Here is an 8,292-nt window from a genome sequence, read left to right on the forward strand (position 1 = left end):
TTGTACAGCAAAGATAAATTTATGAAATACTTAAAAACAGAACTTCCTGTCCTGATGTGGACTAGAAACAGTTCTCTGGGAAAGAACTACAGAACCGTTCAGAACCACGATCCACATGGGGAGCAGTGGAGAACCTTCCCTAGAGCCTGACTCACTAACGGCTCATCCAGGTCCAGAACAATATCTAAGGCAGAGGTCAGAGGTCATCAATAAGAAAGACAGAGTGAATAAAAATGGCTTCCAGTGGAGAGATCCAAGACCAGAACCACTGCTGACCCAAAGGAACTAAAATACTCTGTGGACTGAAGAGACAAAACCTTTTAGGAAAGTTTATTCCAACAACATCTGGACCAGAACAAACCCAGTATTTCAGAACCAGAACACGGTGGTGGCAGAGTGATGCTGTGGGCTGCTTTGCTGCTGTAAATGTAATTTTAGTCAGCATTCATTCTGTTTAGCAGTAAAGATGAATTCAGTTCTTTCGAAAACCATGTCTGAGGAAATGAACCCGGTTCGGATCAGAACCGGGTTCAGCAGATCAACAATCAGCCAATCAGAGCAGGACTCTGTGGAGTTACAAAGTAGAAAAACAGGCAGAATCAGAGTGACCTTTAACCTTTTATTGAGCTTCTCAGCTGAACATTCATTTCTCTGTCCCACAGTGACACCTGGTGGTGAAAGTTGGAACATCATGAACACAATAAACTGGAATAAAAACTGGAACAATTTTACAAAGAAAAACTGCAAAATTCATGTTGAACTCATCAAAATGACTGGTATCATGGAATATTACAATAAAATATAGAATAAACAAAATAAGAAAGTGAATAAGGCTAAATATATTTGATTTAGTCTAAAACGAAATATAAACAGCAAGCAAAATTACAACATAGTCAGTTCTGTTCACACATGGTTAGAGAGCCATAATAATATAGAAAATAAATTTTAGTAAGAGGCAGTACATTCAAAATCATGAGTATATCCATTGTAAATATAAATTAGATAAAATGAATCATTTTTACTCATTTTTATTAATATTTGTGATTTACAAATCAAGACAGTGATTTATATTTATAGAAAATGTTTTTTCTTCCTTATAAGAGATAATAAATAAACTGAAACAATATTTAAAAAAAAAATAATGGCAAAGAAGCAAACAAACAACTAAATGTAAAAAGTTCAGTTTTTAGGTTGTTTGACTCGTTTGTGATTCAGATTGAAACAAATCACAAACAAGTGATTCATTTTTGCTGCTTTAATTTCCTGGATCAGAAACAGAAACTGCTCAAGTCAGCAGCTATGAATTTATGATCAATTTTATAACATCATCAGAGTCAGCTTTAAGGCCGATCTCACCAAAAAATGGTTTATCTTCCAATACAGGGCTGCACTGTTCCTCGACGTTCTGATCCTGTTAGTTGATCTTATATTATGTGATACTCTAGAGAGTTAGCCAAATAATCTATGTCTGATTGCTGCCTAAATGTGATTATTTCTGCTCTTGTTTTCTCAGTTGAAATGTTGAATTTTTCAGCAAATAAACTCACAGAAATCATCACATCATCTAACTTTGTCTTTACTGTCAGAGTGTATCCATCTGCATAGATCATCATGATAAACCTGGAATGGATCATAAGTTTGGAATTTCATTCTGAGATCATGAATTAAGATCATGTGAACTGGAGCTGATGCTGTTTGTTAATAGACCTTACATCATCTTGTTGAGAAAACAACATTTTGCCATCTGTTACTCATTGTTCTCTCGTCTATCCAGGTCCGTTAACATTGTGTGTAAAAGTGAAACCACAAAGACAACAGTCACTGTTCAACTTCACAGTCAACCAGAATTTATTCAAACAGTCAAGTGCATAAAATCACACCAACAACTCTATAGAGCTCAACATAATCATCAGAAACCAAAGCCACAAAGAAGAAATTAATAACCGTAGAAAAGTACGACAATACAAAGACAGGACTTTGGAGGGTGCTGCGGCAGGTAAGACAGTTCCACTCCAGAGATCTGACCAGCTGTTTTAGCTCAATCACTTTTATATCAAGGTGGGTTCTTTACGTCTGATGTGTCCTAACAACATTTAGAGGTGAACTCAAACAGCCGTAATGACATGTTGCTGTTTGCAGCCAGAGACCCTGCAGGTGTTAGCAAAGCCAAGGGATGAATCTATCCACTGTCTCAGTCATCCTCCCTCTTCTTTCCCATTTTATGAACAATAGATGTGTTCATTTTGTACAGAAACATTTTATTCAAGAAAGCGGGACCAAAGTTTATCTGCTATCCTTTTTTTCATTTCAAACTGGTTCCTGATCTCTTGACCTCTCCTCTGGCTCAGGGAATCAAACAGTGGATTTTGATTATAAAAATTACCACACGTTTCATATAATATCTTCAAACTCTTATAAAACAGACATGAGCAGTTTCAATACCAAAACATCCGTTACACTCAATATATTCTGATTAGTTTTCAACTTCCTTAGTTATAATGAATTAAAACATTTTTCAGATGAATACACATTTAAGAATGTGATCTAATATAAAAAACTACTGTTTAGACAAATTTGAATCAAATCACGATCATTATATCTAAGAAAAATGTTCTACTGATTATTGATTAAACTGAGTGTAAATCTAACCTAAATTGAGGCCGACTCAAAACAATCAGGATCAGTCTAATATTTCATCACACTCTACAGTTAAACTAGCATAATTAAACAAATATTTCCAACAATCTGAAAATGGATTTAGGTAAAGATAGCTTCTGTGTTTTAGTTATAAAACTGAAAACAACAGATCATATTCAGAGAGATATAAAACTGAAGATACCTGCTACATTTAGTGTTGAGAACAAATATTGTTTTTGTTGTAGAACCGCTGTCACTAAACTGTTTAGATATGTTGAGGCATGAATACATTATTTGTTAAACAACATTAAAATAAGTTCCACTATTAGGATTATTATTATTATTATTTTATTCTTTTAACAAATATAATAAAAGATTATTAAGGCACCTAAAAACGCATACTTTATTAACCTAATGTATACACTGAGATGTATGCTTTAATAGTTTACTTCTAAAGTAAGCACAAAGTGAACTTAAAAAAAAAAAATCTATTTTGAGAATATATTTTAAATAAAGATATACACATAATAAAAGCACATCCATTGGTACACTTGGGCAAATACATATTTTGTTCACTTAAAGTATACTTTTATTTAAAATATTTCTTTAAAGTGTACTTTGGTACAATTATATTTAAGTATACTTCATATATATTTACAGGTAGTAGACTTAATACTTAGTATACTTAAAACATACTTACACAGATGTAAATATGTTTGAAATACACTAAAGTATACTTTTTTACTAGGGAATGCAACAAACTGCAAGCATCGAGACTAAGACTAATATGAACAATAACCGAAAACAGCCATAAATGAACGAGTCAATAAAGGTGCACAACTAAACGCCATTATAATCATTAAGATCAGCGTCACAAATCTGTGCAGCCATCTGAGTTGTGGAGCCGGAGCGTTGTGCGCTGCACTGACTGAAAACACACGGGGATTTCTTTCAGTGACAAAAAAAGTAAACTTGTCCATGTAAAAATAACTTTATTAAAAGCCTGAGAAATTAAAATCCTATTTCGAGTTCTTCAGACAATAGTGGGACACACAAAAACACGCAAAAATTACTAAAGGCTTTTTTTTTTACCCTTGTAACAATTTTCATCATCATTGATCTCCCTTGATATCGTCCGTCTGTCTGTCTGACAAATTCCACAATGATCCTTGTGTGCTGCCAGTTGGGCTGGTTTCCACAGCTGGTTGCTTATTGGTCTCACAAGATCTGGAAAAACTGTGAAAGCCAGAACTTTCTCACTTTTACTTAAGTAAAAATGTCAATGTGAGTAAAGTTCTGTCTGTTTATTTGTACGTTTACTTAAATATATAGTTTCAGTGTTTTTTAAAACACTTAACGGCATTTTTTTTCTCCTTAAATGTATGGATCTTTTCTATTGCTGCCTGTTTCGCTTCATCTCTTTCAGATATTAAAGTTTCCAAACCTTCTTCTAACCTCAATGAATCATAAACCTTCTCACAGTCTTCCCTCCACTTAGCCATCAGCTTATCGTCTTTCTTTGACCTTTCCATCTTGACCTTCACTATAACGAGGTGATGGTCACTGCTACCTGTTGCTATGGATTCTGGTTTTGAGCAACGCTCTGGAATATTTGTATAGATGTGATCAATACATGTTCCTGAATCTATGGTCACCCTGGTAGCGTCTTTAACGATCTGCGTGAAACCCAGTTCAGACATTAAATCCATTTTTTTTTTCTCTGAATTTAGGTCCCAGTTAATGTTAAAGTCGCCCATCAGGAAAATGTCTTTGTTTTCCATTTCCAGTGACGCCTGGGTTATTGTATTTTCAATGTTAACCAAATCTGATTCTTTGTTTGGACGTCTGTAACAACATCCCAGTAAAACTGGTCGACCAGGAATCTTAATCATCTCAATCCAAATGATCTCAACGTCAGGGTGCATCAGGTCAGACCTTAATCTGGTTTCAATATGATCCTGATAACACACAGCTACTCCACGTCCATTTTCATTGCTCCTGTCTTCCTTATCAATCTTCAAACCCTGGATAACAATTTCATCCCGTTTTATTCTAGTATCACACAGAGCCATAGCATGAACCTTGTGTTTCCTAAATATGTATTGAATTTCTTCGGTTTTTTCTTTAAGACCATCGATGTTCAGCAGAGCCAGAGATAATTCTTCCTCTGATGGAGCTGATGGAGCCCGAGATCTTTTTGGGTTTCGTGAACCTGCCATGGTGATGACCTTCTCTGTCCTTCTCTGTTGTTCTCCAGACCTTAAAGACACAGAAACACTCAGACATTAAACCAACTTCCTGCTGAAGCTGATATCAGATTAAATCCACCTGCAGTTTGATATAAAATCTGATAAATATTAAATATTTACAGTCTGATCCTCCTGGATCCTTCAGATCAGCTTCTGACCTTTGACCTTCAGGATGGAGGAACCTCTGACCTCTGGGTCTCCGTCTCTGTTTCCTCAGGAACAAACTGGTTTGATGTGGATCAGCTGAGACTGGTTCTACTGGGTCTGACTGGGAGGAAGTGATGATGAAGATGAAGAGCTGCAGGAAAACAACACAGTTTACAGCAAACATCCAACATCTGTCTGGTTAACAGATTTACTCTAGTAACATATTTTTAATCAAGTAGAATAAAAGCCGTCTAAGAAAATAACCAAACAGAAAAACAGGAAACATGCAGAGCAACTAAATTACTGAGTAATAATCAGCATATCTGATTTAAATCTGCAGTACAAAACTTTTATAAATGTGTTTTACATGTTTCTTAAAACTATCATTATGAAAGTATAACATGAAAAAGATAATCTGATAAAATATTAACTCATGCATGTCAGGAAATAACAGTTTTAACAAATATGTAAAAACAAATATACAAGTTACTACAGCTTTAACATGTAAGAATTGGATAATCAAACTGAGAAATATAAAGTTTTATGTAAATTGGAGCAGTTGGAAAAACCAAAAATTAAAAAACACAAAAACATTTTAAATGGATAACATGATTAGAAAACAACTTATTTTTATTCTATATCATCTATCATCATCTTCTTAATTAAAATGTTTTTGTTTTTCATTCAGAGATGTTTATCCAAGTGAGTAGATGATCTAGAAATGTCAAACTCAATAATATTACTTGAGTAAAAATAAACAGCACTACTTAAATGTACAGTAAAATTAAATAAAGAGGAAAAACTTTCATTACAAAACATAATTAACCATTAAAACAGAGAATGAAACATTGTCAATGTCAAATTTATTTATATAGCTTTTTAAAACAGGTATAAACTGCACCAAAGTGCTGTAGAAGAACAACAACACAAATGACAAAACAGAGCCCAAAACAATACGTCAATTAAATGCCAAAGAGTAAAAATGAGTTTTAAGAAGCGATTTAAAATGATCCAGGCTGTGGGCAGATCTAATCTGGAAAGGTAAGTTATTCCATAAAACAGGAGCAGCAACAGAAAAAGCTCAATCTCCTTTCCTCTTAAGTCGAGTCCGAGGAACTGTCAGTAATAACTGATTATGTGATCGTAAAGTTCTGGACACAGACCGGAAACTTAAAAGGTCCCGAAGATAAGGGGGGGCTAACCCATTTAAAACTTTAAAAGTTAACAAAAGAATCTTAAAATCTATTCGATAAAAGACAGGCAGCCAGTGTAAAGATGCCAGAGTTGGCCTTATATGGTCATGCTTCCTGGTTCCTGTGAGAAGCCGTGCTGCTGCATTCTGGATCAGTTGAAGTCGCGCAATCTGTGATTTTTCCGTCCCTCTATATAAAGACATGCTGTAATCCAGACGAGTTGTTATGAAGGCATGGATGAGTCCTTCAAAGTCCTTGAAACTGAAGTAAGATTTAACTTTTGCTAAAAGCCGAAGGTGGTAAAAACTCGATTTAACGACAGAACTAACTTGTTTATCTAGCTTTAAAGAGCTGTCAAAAGTGAAACCAAGAGCAGAGGTCTGATAAGACCGAGCTAAAGAACCAAGAATCTGATCTGGATTTGTAGTCTGAAGTTTCTGACCAAATAATAGAACTTGAGTTTTGCTTTCATTGAGGTGAAGAAAGTTTTTTTCCATCCATAATTTAACTTCAGCTAAACAGTTTAGCAACAGCTGAAGAGAATCATTTGTACCATTTTGCAATTTAAGGGGCAAATAAATCTGGATGTCATCTGCAAAGCAATGAAAGGAAATATTACATTTTTGGAAAATCTTACCAAGAGGCAGTAAATACAAGATAAACAAAATGGGCCCTAAAATTGACCCTTGGGGAACACCATACTTTAAAGGTTTAGCCCCAGAACAGGATTGGTCCAGATGAACAGAGAAGGTTCTGTTTCCCAAATAAGATTTAAACCATTCGAATACTGAGCCCCGCAGGCCAACAGTGTTTTAATCTATGTAAGAGAATCTGATGATCTACAGTGTCAAATGCAGAGCTCAAATCTAGAAGTAATAAAACTGCAATGTTGCCTGAATCAACTGTTAAGAGGAGATCATTATACACTCGGAGCAAGGCAGATTCAGTGCTATGAGCAACTTTAAACCCAGACTGAAACTTCTCAGTTATATTATTGTCTTTTAAAAACATTTCAAGCTGAATAAAAACTAATTTCTCAAGAATTTTAGATAAAAAAGGCAATTTAGAAATGGGCCTGAAATTTGCTAGGTCACTGGGGTCTAGATTGGATTTTTTAAGAAGAGGTTTGACCACAGCATGTTTAAGAGTAGATGGGACACAACCTGACTGCAATGAGGTATTTATCACCGTAAGAATATAGCTGCCAAAAATCAGAAAAATGTCTTTTATCAGACGAGTAGGAAGACTCGTCTGATAATTATCCAATGGATAATTTGAAGGTTGTTCTTCTTCCAACAGAAACATCAACTTGTTGCCTGACTGTTACCATAAAACCATTTTATTTATAGTAAAACAGTTTATTATCAACAGGATTAATGAAACTGTTAAAGCAGAAAAATTGCTGAGTGAATTGAGGTAACCTCTGAAGTAACGTTCTGATTTTACTTCATGTTAAATCTGTAAAGTTTCCTCTCACCTCTGAGGTCGATGTGAGTCAAACGTTGAATCAATCGCAGATCAAACTTTTTCTGCTTCTTCAGCCTTTATATTCTGACTCGGTTCATCCGGATGAGCAGCAGGAGGAATGTCAGAGCCGACCTTCTTCCTGGTTTCAGATCGTTTTCTTTTTCTTTGGTGTTAAACTTAACAATCATTAAGGAATTCAACTTCCTTTAAAACGTTGAGATATTCATCGCTGAACCTGCATCATAACAGGTTCAGGAATGAATATCTCCAAAGGCATGCTGGGTATTTCAGCAGGAACTTCAACAACAATTAAAGTTCAGGAACAGACGCTGAAGACGGAACATCTGATGATGATGATGATGAATGACAGCTTGTTTATTTCATTTTTGTTTCCTGCTGACATTCATCCAGCTGAAGTTTTACTGTCTTTGTTTCTAACATCTCAACATGTTGATTAGAATCACATAAAACCACAAAAATTATATTAAAGAGTAAAAACGTATTTGGTTAAAAGTTAATCAGTAACTGATCCAACTATCAAACATTTAAAAATTACATCATCAGATGGCCGAAAATATAAAGTTAAGTGGGAATTATTG

General features: G+C 34.8%; 1 long non-coding RNA gene across 1 annotated transcript; it reads right to left on the bottom strand.

Moving 5' to 3' along the window:
• Positions 1 to 4,805: 4,805 nt before the first annotated feature.
• Positions 4,806 to 7,774, bottom strand: LOC106940549 (uncharacterized). Its single transcript, XR_001423131.1, has 3 exons — positions 7,704 to 7,774; positions 5,007 to 5,184; positions 4,806 to 4,896 (listed from the first exon to the last, which is right to left on the bottom strand). It is a non-coding gene; the product is annotated as an uncharacterized LOC106940549 (long non-coding RNA).
• Between the last annotated feature and the right edge of the window lie 518 nt (positions 7,775 to 8,292).

The sequence above is a fragment of the Poecilia latipinna genome, unplaced genomic scaffold, assembly GCF_001443285.1.
Source record: "Poecilia latipinna isolate Pla-1442-1.1 unplaced genomic scaffold, P_latipinna-1.0 Scaffold3275, whole genome shotgun sequence".
Lineage (NCBI taxonomy): Eukaryota > Metazoa > Chordata > Actinopteri > Cyprinodontiformes > Poeciliidae > Poecilia > Poecilia latipinna.